We start from the raw sequence: 20,737 nt of genomic DNA on the forward strand, positions 1-20,737 counted from the left end.
GAACAGCCCAACAACAGCGGATTAAAAACTCCACCTGAGAAAAACGTTTGAAACACACATCTCTCCCTTCACTCACTCGAAGTGCTTTTATCTTCCAAATCGTTCTGGAAATCAGTTGCAGGTGCACAGGGCAACACGCGCTCCAGCCCCCCTCCCCAAATGCTCTTGGGAGAAGGGCCCTTGTCATTTTTTTTTTTTAAAGATGCCAGGAAACGTCTTTATAGGACCTACAGAGGGGAAAGGCTTTTTCATTTCTCCTTGTAAAGAAAAGCGCTGTCTGCAGGGTTAGCTAGATGGAGTTTCCCAGGATGTATTTTGTGCAGCTGAATGGATGTTCTGACAGCGGAACGGGATGCATCCCGGGCGACACGTGCTCGTTTGCACCCAAGACGGGCTCAGGGGCCCGGTGGTCTAGGCCCGTGTTCGCATTCCTCTAAGATTAGAAAAGGAACCCAGTGCCTCTGGGTGAGTCTGCGGAGAAAAAGATGAGCTTCCTTACGGTGCCCTTGTTTCTTGCTTCTTTAAACAGTTATTTTTTGGTTTATAAAAGCGACGTGTTCAGCCTAGAAAACTTGACAATACAAAAGCAGAGTGGGAAGAGAAAGAAGAAAACTCGTCCGTGCTTTCAGGAACCCAGGAGAATCACTCCCAACCTCGTGGGTTATTTTACTCAGGAGCGTCTCTACGTGGGATTTAAATAATTGGGGTCGTACAGGTGGCCGGCTTTGATATCCCACTTTTTTCGTTTCACTTTATATCGGGAACAATTTCCCTTGGCTTAACTGTTCTTACAAAACCAGGGCTTAATGACGGTACATTCGTCCATCACAGGGCTTGACCCACTATTTATTCAACCCGCCTCCTGTTGGGGTACACTCAGGCTGTTCCCTAACTTTCTGCTGTCAGGAACAAGGCTCCAGTGGAGAACTCTGCAGGAAGGTCCCTGCTTCCCGGTACCTAAGCCTGACACCACCATTTCTGATGATTTCTTGGAGATGAATTCCTAGGAGTGGAATTACTCATCTCGGAGAGTAGGACTGTTGGAGAAAGGCTGCTACATAACACAACATGGCTTTCAGACCGTGTGCCAACGTGCCTTCCTCACCTTAACTCTGTTTTAAAATCACTACTCGACTCAGTGCATTTTCCTCGTTGCAGGGACCTGGCAAAGAGGTGGGCGAATCAGGGAGGGATGCTCTCACTAGCCTCGTTATTGGAATCCCGGAGATGCCGGCTCTTAGGTCCAGCGGATGGGCTGGGGAACACTGCCCATTATTCAGAAGGCCTCGGGCTCCACTCTCGTGACCTGCCCCTCATCCCTGCCTCAAATTCCACGTGCACCCCAGGCACATGTGGCGGTGAGCTGTTTCTATCGGGGAATCTCTGTGGCCCGTGTCGGTGCTGCTGGTGCTGGTGGCCAAAGGGGGCCAGGTTCCTTGCTACCTTTCCGCACTCCCAGCCTCCGTGCTCGGAAAGCCTCTCCTCTCCGGCAAGCCACCTGCTCCGTTCCAGAGTTAATTCTTAAGATGGAGCCCAAGGGAAGGCAGAAGAGGACCATCCCTGGGGGAAGGATCCAGAGCACGTGGATTGCCCTCGAGCTTCTCCCGGCCAACATGATTTTCTACCTGGGTGTCCAGGTGGGCTGCACTTCTCAGCTTCCCCTGCAGCTAGGCTGGGGTCTCAATGCCACTTCTGGCTCCAGCCACAAAGCCTCCGGAAGAACCTCCTCCTCCTTTGTGCACAGTGACTCCACAGGCCACACCCGGAAGGGACAGCCCCGCAAGGTGGAGGAAGCCAAGGAGGTCTGATGCTCAAATGATGTGGGACGGAGCCATCTGCCCCTGCCCCTTTCTCATCACTGGCAGTGAGTGATCTGAGTGAACAATAAATATTGTGTTAAGCTGTTGAGACTGGGGGGCTGTCCTTGCTAAGACTCGCACTGACAATTTCCATCTAACTGGGTGCATGCATGCTGAAAGTTGGGTTAAGTTATGCAGGAAGGCGAAGTCCCCACTGGGGCTGGGAGTGGGTGGGGAGAGATGGCTTAGAGGACAAGGTTTTGTTTGCAACGATTCTGGAAGGATTACAGTCATGGCTAACACGCACTGGTTCCTACTATCTTCCAGATGCTGTGCTGAGAGCTTTGCCAGATCAGCCCTTTTAATCCTTCCGATGACGCTAGGTATTATCTCCTTTTACATCTGGAGAGAATGAGACCAGCAGAGGCTAAGTGACTTGCCCAGAGTCCCACAACTCTCAGAGGCAGGCCAGACATTAAATCCTGCTTGCAAAAGCATGACTCTGACCACTATGTTCCTGCAGGTTTCAGCCACGTGGCTGTTATATGGAAGGAGATACGGGGGAGCCACTCGGTGCGAAGGGGCAGGGAGAAGGAGACGTGCAGAATACTCAGCATCGAAGATGGCAGGGGCGCTGGGTGTGATGGGCCTGGCATGGAGAGCTCTGGTGGGTCCTGAGGGAGTGGCTGGGGGGCAGGGTGCCCAGGGTGCCCGTCTGAGCACGCAGACACAGGAGAATGGGACACACGGGAGAGCCACCAGATGTTGGCAAATCCACACAAGGGCTCTGGACGGTCTTTTGTTAGCTTAAACACCTGTGCCCTCAAAGGCCTGTGCCCAACTTTGCCGGGAGAAGAGCTGCACACAAGGCTTGGCCTGCGCCTGGTGGTGGGCTCTGTGATGGCACAGAAGATGCACTCCCTGGATACCTGTCACCCGAGCAAGCGGATGAGCGAAACACGCAAATAAGTCATTTAGAGGAGAAATGCATCAGGAGCACGGACCCGTCATCCGACTTCTGTATGCAGCCCCCTCCCCCCACCCTGGTCACCTGTCCCCTCGCCATTTCTGTTCCCAGACATCCCGACACTGAGGGCCTCACCCTCCCAGCGACGGAAGGTCAGTAACTGCAGCCCTCCCAGAATTAAGTAATGACAAAGTGAGTTATTATCCCGCCCGGCTTCTGCTGGGGACGTAACCTGTAGCCGGGACACCTCTCTGTTGGAACGCTCACACGACTGTCTGGGCAGTGACATGAAAAATGTTCCCTAGAATTCCCCGGCTTGCGGCCATACATCCTCAGTCCTGACGCTGCGCTTTGGGGGGGAACAGTGTGGTTTTGTTGAGAAGGAGGGGACGTGCAATTAGATTCCTCTTAAATGTTACATTCATCCTTGTTAATCAAAGATTAGTACCTCTTAAAAAATAAACACAGCTCAGGTCCCTAGGAAGCTGACAGTAGCTCCCACGGCCTGCTTAATGACACAAAATGAAACAAAACGTGCCTTTCTGCCTCTTGAGTGTGGAATTAACACGATGAAATATAATGGCGGCCGGATCTGGGGGGTAGGACTAAAGGGGACTTTTAATTTTCTTCTTTATTTGGCTCTGTGTTCGTGACTTTTTCTACAATGAGCATGCATTGCTCCTTAAAAGGCATTTAAAGGGGCGCCTGGGTGGCTCAGTAGATTAAGCCTCTGCCTTCGGCTCAGGTCATGATCTCAGGGTCTTGGGATCGAGCCCAGCATTGGGCTCTCCGCTCAGTGGGGAGCCTGCTCCCCCCCACCCCACTCTGTCTACTTGTGATCTCTGTCAAATAAATAAATAAAATCTTTTTAAAAAAAGGCATTTAAATAACTAAATATGAGAAATATGAGACTACACTCTAAATACCTGTAAACAAAACAAGTAGAGGGAGACTTTGCCCAAACCCCACTCTCATTCCACTCCCCAGAAGGAACCCCTATAGTTGGCCGGATGTCTGTCCTTCCAGATGACTTCCTGAGTGTTTTCCATCAATTCCCATAACACCTATTAGATCTGGAAGCAACTTTTTATTTGCTTCCTTCCTGATTCTCTGACTGTTCCCCAAGAGGAAGGCCTTGCTTGCTCGGTTCCTCTCTCACAACAGCACCCGGCACACAGTAGGTGCTCATTAAACAATTATTGAAGCAGCTCAAGGACGGGAAGGCCTGGATGGGGGGAGGCATGCTGTTAAAATCACCGGCGCCTTCTGGCGGTGGTGGGGGGCCCTTTTGGTCTTCGGATGGGTTTCCATGTTCCATCGGCTAGAGGTGAGCCTGAAGCCCACTGGGGGTGGGAGCTGGAGAGAACCAGTTACTCTGCAGAAGGTCCCTGTTTCTGCTCTTGAGGGAGAATCGTGACACAGGACACCGACATGGGCGAATCACAAAACAACTGTGCAGAGCAAAAGACACCAGAGAAAAAAAAGAGTCTATGCTCTAGGATGCAATTTATATCAAACTCTAGAAAACATGCTCTCCTCCACAGGGACTAGGCACCAAGCCACGGATGCCCGAGGGGGAGGGGGCGGGAGGGAGGGTCACAGAGGGGCATGTGGGGGGGGGTGCGACAGGGGGAGACTGGAGAGAGGAGAGGAGTCACCATAGGTGCTGAGGTTGGGGTGCTTTGGGGGAACATATCCTGCAAAAAACATAGAGGGAAGGGGCCCTGAGAAGGATCTGCGGTTGGGGACCGTGGGGATCCAGCCTGAAGCAATTTGGGGCCATGTCACCGTCTCCTCCTCACACCTCCAACATCCTGCTTTTGCTGGTGACGGTGAACGTGCACGCGCAGGCGTATGTGTGCATGTGCGTGTGCCTGGGTGGGAGGGGGACGGAGCAAAAGGGCGCGCACAGGATGGCGAGACAACGAGGAAGCGGAAGGAACTTGTCAGGAGTGGAAACTGGGAGCCACAGCGCGGGGCCTCTTTCTCTAGCCCTCTGGAACCTGCAGGAATCCTAGGGAAGCCTCGGGTCTGCTCCCGGGCACGGAGTCAGGATTTATCACAAGTTTATTTAAGTCTCCAGGGCTGACATCTGGATGCTGCCCGCGCACTCAGAGGCTGCTTTACTGAATGAATACAGGACTATTGTTTTGATTGATTGTCAGAGAAGCAACTGCCCCCACATTGACTATTGACGATGGACGTCGAACAAAGACTGATGGCCTGTCACTGGGCCTTAGATCGCCTTGCATCTGGCTGGCACGTTTCACAATGCCTGTGTCCTGGAGTCACACGTTTAGCAAGGGTTGGTTGGTGGCTCGCTATGGGGGCAGGCACTGTGCCAGAAGTTGGGAGAAAAGAGTCCATGTGACCCAGGTCTTTCTCAAAGGGCTCAGGGTGCGCAGAGGACCACAGAGACCCCATCACACAGGAAGGGACCTACTGCAGAGACTGGCAAACTGGTCCAGAGGCCAAATCTGGCCCTCTGCCTGTTTGTGTAAATAAAGCTTTATTGGAACACAGCCACGCCTATCAACTGATAGGGCAGCTTTAGCATTATAACAGCAGAGTTGAGTAGTTGAGCCTGAGACCCTGTGCCCCACAAAGCCTCTATTCCTTATCATCTGACCCTTTATGGGAAAAATTTGCTGACTCATACTCTAATAGCAGAAGCTGTGATGGAAGCAACAAGTCACCGGCCCTGCTTGCTATCAAAGCAGCTCTCTGTGTTCTAAGTGAGTGGGCTCAGTGGGTAAGAGTCTTCCCAGGACTACCTTTTTGGCCCAGAGAGAAGCCAAATGGCTTCCAAGAAAGATGTTCTGCCCACCTCATGAGTTTCTCCGAGGCAGCAGTACTGTGAACACTCAGGTGATGTCATCTCCCTACCGAGGGGGCCATGATCCTCCCTCCAGGAGGTTCAGCAGAGCCCAGGTGCCTGGGGCACGGGGAGAGAGGGAAGCATCGTTTATCTTCTTAAGCTCGAAGGGGAGGTTCACACCAAAGAGGAGCATCGAATGATAATTAAACAAAAATACTGAATTGGCACTCATTCCCACTGTTTCTTAGAGTCAGACCCTGATGGAAATCCCTTTCTAGATTTTGCAAAAAGGAATTAAATATTAACCACCGGACAGGATTCACTGTAGTCTAAAGCCTGCTGGAAAACTGGCTTTGATGATGATTGCTTATTTCCAATTTATTCATGAATTAAACAAAAATGTGTTGACTGCCCATGACATGTCAGGCACGGTTCAAGACTCCTGCGGCCCCTGGCTCCAAGGGGCTCACAGCCCAGGGAGCGGGCAGACAGGCAGCAAGCGTGCAGGCAGGCAGGGGCCGTCCATCCTCGCTACCCCACACAGCCCTGGTCTAGGCACCAAGAATATCGAATGAGGGACCCCAGCCACTGCTCCTGGACCACACAGAGGATTAGGTTCCTGCGAGCCTCTGGTCACCTTTTTGTCAACTAAACCACCCATTACCTGATTTTACGTGCGCTTCTGTTTAAAGACACTGTATGTAACACACGTGGTTGATGGCCACCATTGAACGCATGGCCAGCAGACTGTAACTCGGGCGTGAAGGCAGCTCGTCTAGCACCCTGTTTCCTCCACGAGGCCCATCCCTGCCTTCTTGCACGGAGGAACACCAGGCAGCACGATTCCAAGAGCCACTGGAGACAGGAACATCGCCACCCAAAAGCACAAGAATGCAAAAAACGTGGCGCCAAACAGACCTCGAGGGCACACCGCTTTACTGTATGAGAACGGAGACAAGAAGGTCGAGCATGGCCTGTTTTGACCTCAGCTGGAAACGTGCGACAAGCGTCTCCACTTTGCTGCTGTTCTGCGAGAATCCGCACGTGACCATGAAAACACCGCCAGTATTTTGGGTCACAATTAAATTTTAGCATGTTGCCTTTGCAAATACAGCAGGTGTGAATAATGAGGATGGGTGCGATTCGAGGCAGGGAGAATGATTTCTTTCTTTTTTCTTATCTTTTCTTTCTTTTTTTTTTTTTGCAGGGAGAATGATTTCTGTACAGTTCCCAAGAGGTTAGAAAACACCGGGGGTGGGCCACGTGTTTGGAGCGGAGAGAGGCGAGAGAAAGGGAGAGAGAGAAGCCATCAGATGGCCAGACCAGCAGAATACTGCATGGACAGACACTAGGAGGAGGACAGCTTGGAAGAGGGATGCCAGTGGGGGCAATTATGACCGTCTAGGTGAATAGGGTGTGGGTTAGACCAAGCGCACTCAGCGGAGTCCCAAGAACGCAGAGACCGAAGAGGTCATCGCTAAGACGAGTAGATGTACCTTCCCGGTAACGAGACAATCTATGTATTATTTATTTTGTGAGCTGGAGAGGTCTAATTTTTAGACAGTAAGGGTGAAATGTCTTACAGTAATCACTCGCCCATAGATGGTCTTTGGCAGCCGCTCAGAGAACAGCTCATTTCCATTCCAGAGAACAGCTCATTTGTGGGCGTCCCATGAAGGACACTCAGAAGGACACCAGCGGGGGCCCTAAGAGCCATATTTTTCAGCTCTTCTCTCTCTACTGGGTCCTCTGGTCCTCCCATCTCTACAGATTTCGAAAGAAGCCCCAGACACAAAGAATTCAAGGAGAGAACAGAGAAAACACTGACCCTCTGAATGCCAACCCTCAGCTTAGCTGGAGAAATAAAGATCCTAATCGGAATAGAAATTTAAAGACATTTTATGGGACTTAAAGAGAATGTACATTGCACTGTTGCAGATTTTTTTTTTAAATGATGGTTTCCCCTTTCTCAAAATAAATAATTTCCTTATTAAAAAACTCTTTGACATAAGCATGTCTGAATTAGAATCCTGTCCCTTCCACTCACTAACTTTTCGACCCTGACGTATCTGGGTCCCTCGCTTCCTCTTCCGTAGGGTGGGGGCGACCATACCCACTGCTGGGGCATCCAGGGTGGGAATGTGATAAAACACGGTGGGATTTCTAGATGTTGTATTTAGTTACTTCTCACATTTGCCTCTCCTATTATTTCATTGTGTTTCATTTATGTTCAACGTTCCTGCTCTTCCTCCCCAATCATCTTAAACGTTATTTTACAGCCTTGTTTATTTTTATGTGTATTTATTTATTTAGTCCACAGATCTCTCTTGCTTTCCTTTGGAGCTTGGCTATGGATTCCGTGGGTGAGGAGGGTTACAGTTACCCCGTCATTTCTCACTCTTGTAGAAAGGGCATCTGCCACCTGGATGCACGATAAGGCCTGGCACAAAGGGTCTCCATGCGGTCTGGGTTCGGCTGAACGTACGTTCACACCTGCCCCCGAGCCACAAAGTCGCAGAGCATTTCTGATCCCAGCCATTCAATTTGCAGAAGAAATGGGCCCAACGGGGCAGAATGGCCTTTATAGTCTGTGCTCCTATCCTGTCAGAGCTGGCGGCAAAAGGAAAAATCAGCACCACTGATCCTGCTTTACTTATAAATTTGATATTTTGTTTAGCATGGATTTTCGTATGAATTTTGACATAAAAAATATTGTCTGAGTAGATTGTTTGTCTTGATGGCTGAGTTTTCTGGCACATCCTGAAAGCGTGTGCCCCAGGGGATTGTATCACTCACGGCCCCCCTGTTCTGAGAACACCCAGAACTCCACAGTCTTCCTCCAGAGCCACGCCTCCTTTATCATTCCCCACAGCGTCCCGGGTTCCCCTTTGGACAGACCCCTGTTTCGGGGGGTGGTGGTGGGAGGTAGCCGCCTGCTCCCCTTCTTGCCTGGATGCAGGGGGACTGGCTTGGGGACGTGCAGCTCAGCTCCGGCAAATCTGACGCTCTCTTGCTGTGCAGGATCGGGGTAGTTGGGTCCTGCTCTCACCCCGGGAGGTGTAACTCGAGTGCCAGGCTGCTCCCTTGGAGGTAGCCCCGACAGCCTCCCCTGCTTGGTTCTCTTTGGTAGCCACTCATTTTTTCCCCTGGTCCTTTGGCCTCCTTTCCATTCTGTGGTCCCCAATACCAATCTAGTAACTTCTTGTATTCCACTTAATTGAGCTGATGTCGATTTCTGCTGCTTGCCGCCACGGATGCGGACTGGTCCTTGAACGAGAAGTAATCACGGGCGCTGAACTGTAATGCCTGCTCCTGCTCCCTGGTTAAGTCTCCTCTGCTGCATCTCTGTCCAACACAGTCGCCTAGATCCTCAACTTGTTTGGGGAACAGAGTCTCTACTAGTCACGGTGTTATTTGCACGGCATCAGAGGCTTTGCAGAACATCTTAAAATATTGACCCATTTAATCCCGATGCTCAAACCAGGAACAGTTTTACCAGCGGAAAATAGGACTGTGCTACACACGCTCTACAATGATGGCGAAGTCGAGCACACCCGTCTGTCAGGAAGCCGGGCTGCAGCCCTCGAACATCGGCCGTCTGCAGGTCCTGCTCAGCAAAGGCTCACCAGGCATCCCCATGCTCTGTCCTCTCTGAGGACTCGCTTGCAGGCGAGTGAACGGCAAATAACAAAACTTAGTATTTAGAAGCTTCTTTCTGCTTCCTTCCATCCCCCAGGAATGAGGAGGAGACAGCCATCGTCACGAGACCTTCAGCAATGACAGGCCCCGGGATTGGCTGTGGCCCCAGCGCCATTCCTGGGAGCCGCGACGAACTCCCACATTCAGCCCTAATACGTGTTTCGTACATTTGCTTATTCTAAGTCCAGAATATGGGAAAACCACAGATTATAGGAAAATACCCTTTTCGTTCCTGAATGAATGCCTTTACACTCTGCGTTAGGAACGATGACTGGTTCGCTGAGTGGCTACTCAGGGCCAGGCACTGTGTTCTCAGCGCTTACCCTGAATTCCCCTCCACGGTGACTGTCACTGAGACTGTGCTTCCCCCTATTTTACAAGGAGGACACCGAGCACAGAGAAACGGGGTGTCTGCCCGAGGTGACACACCTGCAAAGTGGCTGAGTGGGGACTTGCTCCCATGAAGTCCTGCACTCCCCTGGAGCCCCGGGCTCTGCCACCTCCCTTTGTGAGGCCACATGAGACTGGGGTGGAGCAGGGATGCTCGGCGGCAGCCCCTGGAGACAAGACGGAAGGAAGAGTCAAGATCTGCTTCCCCCGCACCCACGGAGAAAACACGTTTCACGTTTGTGCTGCTCAAGTGCCCATGATGAGTCTGGCAGCATTGGGAAGTGAGCCCCGCTCCAAGATGCCCATCTGAACAGGCGGCACAGGGAGGCAGGGAGGAAAGAAACAGGGAAACTGTGACAGAGGCATCCCTGCTGGATGACGGTGGCGAGAGGACGGACGCACGCACTGACCCCTCGCCTCCCCCCACCATGGCTTTCTGCAACCCCTGCCCACGCGGCTCTATCCAAACCCTGCCTGTGGGCCTCCCAGGCATCTGGGCAGTGGAGTGTTTTACTGTGGGGTTCAGCAGCAGAAGTTGTCATAGATTTCAGGACGATCCGCTCAAATCAGAAACAGAAGGTACAGTTTTGTTCTGAAAAATGGAACGTGATAGAGCAGGGCCATCGAGTCTGTTTGCCATCGCACCCGGAGGGCTGAGCCTCGGCTTGAGTCTGGCTTGGAAGGCAGAGGAGCAGGAAGGAGAGAGGTCTGTCTTGCAATCAGATTTCTTGCATGTGACTCCATGTGACTCTGGGTGAGTTCCTGACTCTCCCTCAGCCTCATTGTCCTCACCTGTGAGGAAGGGCCATCCCAGCACCTTCTTTATGTGTTGCTGTGAAATTGTACGTGACTGAGCGTGTAAGGCATGGAGAATAGAGTCTGGGACAGAGAAAAGGCCCGCTACTCTGTCATAACCACAAGCACATCTGTGCAGCTGTGAGCAAGGGGCCAGCATGGGCTGTCGGTGTTGGAGGAATGGACCGGAGGACGGGGCACGGCACGCTGGTGGCAGGAGAGGAGAGGATGGGCAGAGCCAGGCCAGCTGAGGGCTGACCCACTCCTGGCTGAGTGTCCACTCCATCCTGGACCCAGGGAAGTTGTGCCTGTGTTGACTTCGGCTCGGCAACTTTGGGGCCCAACCCCCAGGTGAGAGTGCACGTTGTACCTAACCGTGGCTGGATCACTTACTCTCTGGAGGTGGGGCCTTGTGTAGAATGTGCCAGGCAGGGCCACCCCGGGGCCTCCTTTCCTTTCTGCTTTCACTAACCACTTTGGGGATCTCGAAGACTCCGGGATTTAAATTCCATATGAACGTGGATGGCACCCAGACTTTTCTGTCTAGCCCAGACCCTCCCTGCTCTCCAAGTCCTGCTCCCTATCTCCGACTCAAACTCAGTGTGATCAAAACCAAGTTCCTGATACTTCCTCCTCTGAGTCCCTTCCCAAGGGAGCTCATCTGCTTCATAGATGTCTGGGAGTCAACGGTCACTCCTTCCCTCTGTCACATACACACACACACACACATGTGCACACGCACAGGACTGGTTAGCACACCCCAGCTGCCATCACTTCTCAGACATGCTCAGCATGGTCTGCTTCTCACGGCTTGTACTGCTACTGCCAAGTCCAACGCCACCCCCACCTCCCACCTGGCTTAGCGTGGGTCCCTCCCCACTGGTCTACACGGTTTCTTTTGCCCTCTTCCGAAACCACCAGTATTCAACTTCCTATCTTGTGCACAGTAAAAGCTTTACCTCCAAGCCCCTCCGGCCTCATCTTCCCACCTCACTCACTCTGCCCCAGATCCAATGACCCCTCCCTCCCCGCATCTCACACCTCTGCACACCCTGCCTCAGGGCCTATCCACCTCCTCCCCACATATCTGCGTGGTGCACCCCTGCTTCCTTCAGTTCCCTACTGAAATGCCGAGCCAGCAGCGAGGCCTTCCCTGATCCACTCTCTAGAGTTCCAGGCCCCCACTCCTTTTCCTTCCCCTGCACCGATCACCCACAACTATGCTATTGACTTTCTTGCTTGCTTTCTCTCTGCCCCACTGACATATAATCATCATCATCTGAAGATTATATGAGATATTTTTTAACTGTTTCTGCTGCTGCTCTGTCCCCTGTGCCTAGAAAAAGGCTGGCATGTTGTAAGTGCTCATTACCTAGCAGTGGTAAGAGCTAGCCTATCCCACCCCAACCCTCGTCCAGATCCACACGCTCAGCCCTCACGCAGGAACGCAAGGCTGGTTAGAGCTGACTCCGTGGGGGTCTGCTCTTACCTGCTAGTGTACACAAGGAGACCCCTGAAATAAACTTTGTGGGAGACCTTGGTTCAGGGCCTCATCACTTGAAAATGTAAACCGCACGACTCCTGTGGGATAAAACTGGGAGCTCCTGCCGAAACACACTTCTTGAATTAGGTACGGGACGCACTGTCTCTGGTTTTTTACCTGTGTTAGTACTAAGGCCACGATGAGCCCTTCGCGAGTCCCCTAGACGCTCTCGGCCACGGCCTGGTGTTGCTGATTGACAAAGTGGGGCGAGAAGATAAATCAGCCATTCTCCCTGGTCGACTCACTTTTCCTGCCATCCTGAAACGTGTGCCTTTCTCTATCAATACGTTTTTGGTAGCTTCTGCAGCAACCTTGGTCTATCTCAAATACCTTTATTAAAATAAAAAAACCAAAACCAAACCAAACCACCCAGCGCAGCAGAGTGAACAGCTTAGAGAAAACAGTGGGCGAGAAACAATATTAGCGTTTGTCAGTATTTCCCATGTTGGCCCCGAGAATTAATTTCTCAGGCTGACAAGAAGGACCATCCTAATTATATTCAAATATAGCCAATTTGAAACCATGCTTTCAATAATGAGAGTCTGGCCCGTGGCAAATTTACAACAACACGTGGAGACGGATGTTAAAAAGGTGGTTGGATTATAAAATAACCCTTCAACTGTTGGTCCAAATGTTCAGCTCTTTCATATTAACCGAACGGACCGCTTCTAATTGAGGTTAATAACGAAAACCTCCCATCTCTGGATCGTCATAAAAGCCAGAATTCTATTTTTCGCCACTGAAGATGTTAAATCTTTAAACATTCGGTTGTTTAATTTATTAGACCTTGTTTCCCCCTGGCATCTTCCTAACAGAAAATCTGACCACTAAAAATAAGAGTCAGCTGTGCTAATATATTTACATAAATAATTAAAAACTCTACAGCCAGAGCAGGCGATAAAACGTATTGCCACCATAAACTTGCAATGGAAGAACATCACTTTAATTAAAAGCTACAAAGGCACCACTGTAAACAATTCATTTGCATTTCAAGCTCTGTGTTTGTTGACTGGGGAAAGAATTAATTCATTCAACAAAGCAAAACAGAAAGGACCTCACCCCAAATCCCGTTATTGAGGTCAGTAACCACATTTAATTAAGATGAAGTGTTAATAATATATTTGAGTAGAGGGAGGTTCTTTTAATTTCCCCAGGTAGAAATGTTATTTTTTAGCCTTTAACTCCTGATTAAAATTTAACAGGTGGGAAGTCACCCCAAATTAAACTCTTAAATCTGGTTTTGAAATCTGTTCTTGGCAAAACAAGGAGTCTGAAACCCCCCTTTTCCCCTCCCCACAAATGGGAGGCTACCATACACTTTGAGCCTCTGTGTTCCCGAGAAGGCCTGTGATGACAAAAATCCCAACTTTCAAGCAGACTGATTTTTGACATCTACTTCTAAAGATCTTAGAACAAAATGTCTCATAGACAGCCTGTGATTTTCCCTTGATTCCCCCTCATTTCTCTGAATGGTCTCCAACATTAGATTAAACAAGGTGTTAAAAGGACTTGATGACTCGCAGGCAAATCTGAAACTGGGCATTTTAACGAGTCTTGTGGGGGGCTCTGGGTTCTCATCGCTGCATGTTGTGCTCTGTGGCAGCTTGAGGAATGAATTCCACCGCAGAGCTAAAAGGCCTTCACGTCCAAAAGCGGGGAGAAGAAGGGAAAGGACTTTCAAAAGACCCACAGAAATCGGGACAAAGAGGGCTGCAGTTTTCAGAGAGGTGAGGCTCTACCTTGGATCGGGTTCAGATAGTCCGAGTTTCGAGCATAGGCTCTGTGTGGATCAAGGCGTGGGAGGAAGAGGCAGCTGACAGCCATGGCCATGGCTCTTGACTGTGACCCTCGTGGAGTCAGGAAGCCCTGTCGGAGGCCTGTCTGTCCTGCACGGGCCTCACTCCTGGGATTGGTTTAAAACAAGGCCACTTGCTGATGTCATGGTTGGTAGACATCAGTCAGCGCTGGAAGGTGCAGTAGAGCATGTCTGCTTACGCACAGACATGCTTCTACACAGACACCTCCGAGGCAGCTGCCATTACTCCAGGCCGTGCCGACTAACCGAGCACTTCCGTCTGCCTGGCCCAGGCTGGGCTGGGGCTATATTTCAGGAACTCTCAGCTTCGATGAGTCTTCTCTGTCCCTGGTGGCCTCCTCCCAAGCCCTAGCAGATATCCTGGCATGTACACAGGCCAAATACATTTTTTGGTCCCGTGAAAGTTTTGAGATCACTTTGGCCTTTGTCATGATTGAGCTATCAGGAATACTTCATTAATAATGCCCTAGGATTTCTCTAGCAAGGCGAGATCTGCGAATGGGCTGCAAACAGATGGTTTTGCCGACTTTAAAGTTGACCATGGTCGTGTCGCCACGATGCTCTCTCCGGATGTTCGAGGTCTATTCATTTAGATTTTGTTCTTTTCTTTTCCAACTGTGGAGACAACGGATTATGCGTTCGGGTCCCTGACACGTTGTAGGCCCCCTGGAGAATCGGAAGGTCCACGTGCTGGGCCTCAAGTGCTAATTCTGAGATAGTACTGATGCGACTTCATCAGGGAGGGATGGTTACCCTCCTGCTACTCCCCCCACCCCACCCCCCAGCGCCCGGGATCGGTGAGAAGATGGACGGTTAGGGCAGGAATGACAGTAAGGCGTCAGGAGGGTAGTGCCAGATGTCCAGAAAGCACATGTCCAGATGCCGAGGGAGCACAGTCCCAAGGTCAGAGCAGTCCCCCCATTCCCCACAGAGGTGACGCCCAGCCCGCCTCAATGGGACACACGCATGGGCACTGTGGGCTCTCAGCAGTCCCAGACGCTCTCCCCACACTTCTGCACGCTCTCCTCCCACGAAGGAGGGCTCCGAGAGGCTCCCCGAGGCTCTGCTTTCCTCATCAGTGAAAAGGGAGACCAATGATGTGTCATTTGTGGGGTCATGGGCAATAAATGATCCCCCTGTGAAGGTGCTTTGGGTGCACGTTGATATAAACACGCTGGGCACTTTGTTCCGGGACCAGCAAGCTTACTGCCCTCTTTCTCAAACACCTGTCTCCACGGAGGTGTGGAGACGGTGCCAGTTTCAGGGGTGGGGGGCAGCTGGGTCCCAGGAGGCGGAGAGCTGCACAGAGGCATGGGGAGAGCCAGATTTCTGGAGGATTCAGGACCGCAGAGATGCTTGGACACAATTTCTGCTGCCTGGCTCTTTGTCCCCAGCTGGCGACCGCTGGTTCTGACTTCCCAAGGAAACCATGTATTTTCCTCCTTCCTTCCTTGCCCTCCTGCCTCCAGCCTTCTTTGTGGGACACATGCTCTTGCTCTCACGACTGCAAGCTCCCCAGGAGCTGCGGGCAGAGGCGCTCTCATTGACAAGCGAACGCACAGCACCCCGGGGTGTCAGCAGGCTCTAAATGAACACTGTCCGACTGAGCAACCGAATGAGCAGTAACGACAATCCTCGCGCTTTCCCTCCACCAAGCATTTGGTCTTTAGCAACATGATTATCTATTATTTTGATTGCGTAGAAATCTAATATCATGGCAGGTTTCATCCTTTTAAATTTACCCTGTGGTTTTTCGTTATGGAGAAAAGCTCAGTTCCCAAAGTTCCCCATGGCAGAAACATCTAGTTACTCTACACTGCATCCTCTCTTCCCTTCTTAATTTGTAAAGAATCCCAGTTTCAAAAGCTAGTTGCTACCCAGCTAAACGACCATACGGTCTGGAATCCCTCGGAGTTAGGGGTGGTCATGGGACTAATTTTGGCTAATGAGATTTACACAGTAATGGGGCTGACTTCTAGGATGTTTCCTTAAAAGACAGGAGACCCGATGCGATTCTTCCCCCTTCTCCCATCTCACTGTCTGGAATGTAGACACGAAGGCTGGAGCACTAGCAACCATTACAGCCCATGAGGAAGGGGATACCAGCCTGGAGGTAGTCGAGTGGTGAGCAGGAAGGAGACTGGACCCCGTGACAGTTTTGTGAGACCGCCATACGAGCCCTGGGCCCTGCCGTGGCTACTCTAGACTTCTGTTATGGGAGACCAAAAAAAAGAGTTCTATCTTTCTGAGCCATGGTCATTTTTAATTTTCATGTTATGTTCAGCCAAACTCAATCTTCACAGATACAGCGCTGCTCGACCCACCCTTGCAGGGCTCCCTGGATGAACGTTTTCTCCAAAACCATGTTCAGCAATGATAGGTCATTTCATGTCAGTACGAACGATATTTCTCAACACATGGCTTATATATTCAGTGTGTAGTCAGGAACCTCTGCTGCAGTGTGGTTTATTGTAGACCCCGGACAAGATGAGCTCGGTCTGAAAAAATGCTCAAAATAGGAACTGCTACTTGGGTGCCCCTAAGGAAATCCCCCGATTGTGAAAGACAATGAGATAAGTCCTCTGAGGCTGTTGGGAAGGACTGAGCGGCCGGCTGCCTCCCCAAAGCAACGGAGTCAACAGGGCCCAAGGGGTCCTCCCCGGTATTCATTTCACTGGTGGAGAACGTGGGACAAAGGCATTTTGTCATTTGTCATACATTTCCAGTGTAGGGTAAGGATCACTGAGCTGCTCCTTCTGACAGTAATTAGCCAACAAGCTCAGTTGCAACGTCTGCTCCTTATTAGAGACACCCGAATGTCACATGTGTCACGGGGAAATGCTGGGCTCCTGTCTTGGGGGCGTGGAGCCGGGGCTGGAGCCGGGCTGCGGTGCGCAGAGGGGGATGGGGTGAGGGAGGCGGAGCTGAGAGGCTTTCTAATCTTGACATCAACTCAAATCTTAAGGGAAAATATAAATGTGACTGTGTGGGTATAAAAAAGGAAGAATTCTTTTTACGACAAAAGGCATTAACAATACCAATACTTTGGGTGAAAAGTATTTTCAAAAAAGTTCTCCGGGAAATTCACAAGGCATTCAACAATTTAGCTGTAAGCATGTCCACTGACCTTTTCAAAAAATAATTGCATGCAATTGGAAACACTCTTAATATCTAATAACAAGGAAATGAATGAACAAATGAGAGCGTCCATGTAATAAGATAATAGAATTCCATCAAGCAATTAAAAATAATGACCGTGTCTTGACATGGGAAGCTGTTCACCATGTCCTGGGAAGCAGACAAGGCAGGTTCCAAAACAGGACGGGTGATGGGAGTCATTTCTGGTAATAAAAACGGAAGGTTTCTCACATGTGACATTGGACGGAGATATACCCACATTGTTAGGAGGGGATTTCCTGTGCGAGATGATTACCAATTCTTTATTCTCTTCTTTATTCTCAACTGCCTTTTCCAAAGTCTCCTCCATGAACTATCTTAACTTTATAATAAGGATAAGGAGATAGAAGTCATTAAAGAGTTTCGTTGTCACCAGCCCGCGGATGTCCATTCTGATTCGGCGGAGAGCGAGACGATGGGCTTTTTAACAAGTTTTAATAACTCAGGCTTTTTAGCGAGAATATTCACTCTGATGCCCGGACACCTCCTGTCTTCAGAGTTACAGGCTTCTCAGAGATCAAGGCGCCTTTCACAGACTTGACTGTTTCCTGGTGAGATGAAAGAGGGCCCACCAGGGGCCGGCTGTGCCAGCCTCATGTCCGAGACAAGACGCGCCTTTCATCACGGGAGACAGGACACCAGCCGGGATGGGAATCGGCTAGAAAGTTTGTAAGTTTGGTGTGGGTTCGGGCTAGGGAGGAGGTTTCCTTGCTTTGACAGGGAAGGAGCCTGCCCTCAGGGTTGGGGCAGGACCTGTGTCAGGGGCATCTCCCCCTGGGCTCAAAAGCTCCCAGGGCCTGGTGAGTCACTGGAGATGAAAATGGGGTTCTTGGGGCTGAGTCACAGAGAATCTTGGAATGGAATATTGATAGGGATAGACAGGGTGGCCGGAGAGAGTCAGAGGAAGGAGGGGGAGGGAGAAAGGGGAGGAAAGGAAAAGGGCAGGGGAAGGATCAACGGTTGCAAGTAATTAATGGACCATTTCTCCCTGAAGAGTTCCGGTGACCAGAGCTGCGCCTGTCCGTGATGCTGTCCCTGCTTCTGATGAGCTCAGGACCAGCACCAGGGGAGGCGCGGTGGAGAGAGCCAGGCCCAGAAATGAGCCCTGCCGGCCACGCTGGGACCCAGCGGGAAGGACTATGTGGGAGGAGTCTGACCAGAGAGAGAAATGTGTCCTTCTCTCAATCCCCCTCTCTCTCACACACATCTACTTTGCTTCAAGGCTGGAAGAGAGTTAATGCCAGACACTGCTAGGCTCGATTTGTAAATGCTCGTAGGTAAACCAACCACAGAGAAACACCTGGGTGGCATTTCCTGAGGGCACTCATAACACTGAACGTGGTCTCAGTGACTCTTGGTGGTTCCTGATGGCTCAGCCCCCATTCCTGACTCCTGGGAAACACATCCCACATTCCTGCGGTCATCATGGTGGGACGTGGGGCCCACGGTGGGCACGCCTCCCCCCTGCCCCCCGCTACTCCATGTGGCTCTGAGAAGGGCATGTGTGCAAGTTGGCTCGGTGAGACACAAGTGTGGCCCTTGGACTTGAACTTTCAATCGGGAAGCATCTCTTCCTGGTGGGAGGGTTGAGGATGGGCACTGCTGGTGGCCATTCAGGCACGGCTGAGGCTGAAGCCGACCTGGGGTAGAGGGGGGAGAGCATAGCCAAGAGGTGCAGTAAGAACATACGCCAGACACCCGAGTTCTCATGCTGGGTTCCCTCATGCCCGTGCGCCTTTCGGGTACGTGGGCTGATACGTGCCATCTTGGGCTGAGCCACTTGGAAGAGGGTCTGGCGGCTTACGGGGAAGGGTCAGATCTATGACGACCGACTGGAGCTTCCCACACTCCTGCCTCTTACCCTCGGGTCTCCCATCTATTAACTAGCACATCACTTCCTCTGATCTCCTCTTTTTACGTGGTGGGTGCCGCAGATGGACGTTCTGCCTGTGCTACAATGGGGAACGTGTGCATCCCATTCTAGAAGCCAGGTCCTTGTGCACCATGGCTCCCAGCCTGGTCCTGACACCCCCTCAATGTCTTGGCTCTTGCCAGTCACGCCCTCCCTCTCCGGAGCCAGAATCCTGCTTCAGTGTGCTGGGACGGCTCTCCGAGGCCTGTCCCACATTCCCAGCTCCACATGCCATCTGCAAGATGGGATCCCCTTCCTCTCTCCCCATCAGCTGCCCGCTGTGGTGGGCGGCCACATCCGGAACATTCGCTCTGGTCCCCTGATCTGAGAGGCTCATGACCGCGGGATATGCAAAGCAGACGCACCTGGGGTACGCGAACCCGTGTGGGTGAGCAGCACGAGCGTGGGAAAGGGTTGGAGGCGGTTCACTCGTTCTTCTCTGTGAGGCCGGGGAGTGGCAGCCTGTCCCTTCCCATCCCCTAGAGACGCAGCACGGCCCCGAGTTCCTATGTTGTCTCGGGGTCTGACCCTCAGCATGTTCTTTAGTTCTATATGCGATGCGGTGACTCTTCTAGCAAATTCCCCAGTTTGCCCAAGTTGGCCAGAGCTGGTCTTAAAACAGAGAACCTGGACAGACCCGCCTCTCCCGCTGTTGCCGTCTACCACGCATCTGCCCCTCCCCACCCTGTTAAGGCTTTTTGATTGGCGACATCCCAAGTCACCCAGCGACGGTGGAGCTCCCCGCCACCCCAAGTCAGCAATGACAAGCCCATCGGAACTCCACATTTGCTTTCTCCCCACCCCAGAGCCGTCTCTTCCTCCTCCTGTTGTACAAGTACAAAATGACAGTTAAGCTCCCACAAAGACAACCTAAATGAGTGCGTCCGCCTTACTGGCTGTTAAAGCTACAGCTTCCCCGTCTCAGGACTTAAGGAAAACTTGCTCTTTGATATTTAAATTGTGTATTTCCTTTGCCTGGTACCCAGCAGGAAAAGCAAAGAGAGAGAACAGAATGGCGATTTCAGGGTCACATTATTATCGGATTTGGTATAGTGCAGGCCTGTATCTCGTCCGTCTGGCATTTCGGAAAGTTTTGTTCTGAAAGTAAATCGCCTTTTGGGATTGGAAACGAACGTGCGCCGCGTGCCGGCCAGCTCGCTCCCCGGTAACGGGGCCGCGCGGAGATGGTGACACGTTTCCAGGTGTTTCGAATCAGGAAAATACGACCCGTGTTTATTAGAAGTGTATCTAATACTTGATTATCTGTTCCTCCTAGGAGAGGAAGATTAGATTTTGGAAGAGAAAGATTAATAACTTTCTTTTGCGGAGACAAGCGTGCGTTTGGGCCTGCATGCCTGATTCGGGCTGCTCGTGAACACGGCACCGAGGAGAGCAGCTTGTCTCCGCCGGCTCCGTGGGTAATGATCATTTAATTAAATCTTGTCATGAAAACACCTTCCTTCTCAGCACCGGACAGAGCTTAAGAAATGAAGACAGAAATTTTTAAAGACTGTTTTCTTTTCTTTCTTTTTTTTTTTTTTTTCCAGGGACGATGCTTGGCAGACCCCTCTGGCCGTTTAGAGAGACAACATGAAGTCCCTGTCCTCCTGAGCTGGTCTACTGCTGGGAAGCAGGTGTGGGGGCAGCAGGCCCCCCACCTGGACTCAGCCTGGTCTTGATACAAACAGCCACAGACTTCACTGCGACACGTACCTTCTCCTTACCCAGATCCCTAACAGATTTAATTTAATGCTAGTTCGCCCCTGACAACCAGTCCTGCAGCCGGAAAAGAAATACTATTTCTGCGTGACTCAGGTCTCC

At 51.2% G+C, this 20,737-nt stretch overlaps 1 protein-coding gene and 1 long non-coding RNA gene across 6 annotated transcripts in view; one reads left to right on the forward strand and one right to left on the reverse strand.

Annotated features, from left to right (window-relative positions):
* The window catches only part of CDH13 (cadherin 13), a 980,849-nt gene that overhangs the window by 59,802 nt on the left and 900,310 nt on the right, over nt 1–20,737 (reverse strand). The gene's annotated exons all lie outside the window — the stretch shown is intronic.
* On the forward strand, nt 17,305–20,726 carry LOC125089075 (uncharacterized). The gene is made up of 2 exons (XR_007123847.1): nt 17,305–17,673; nt 20,464–20,726. It is a non-coding gene; the product is annotated as an uncharacterized LOC125089075 (long non-coding RNA).

The sequence above is a fragment of the Lutra lutra genome, chromosome 17 (assembly GCF_902655055.1).
Source record: "Lutra lutra chromosome 17, mLutLut1.2, whole genome shotgun sequence".
Classification (NCBI taxonomy): domain Eukaryota; kingdom Metazoa; phylum Chordata; class Mammalia; order Carnivora; family Mustelidae; genus Lutra; species Lutra lutra.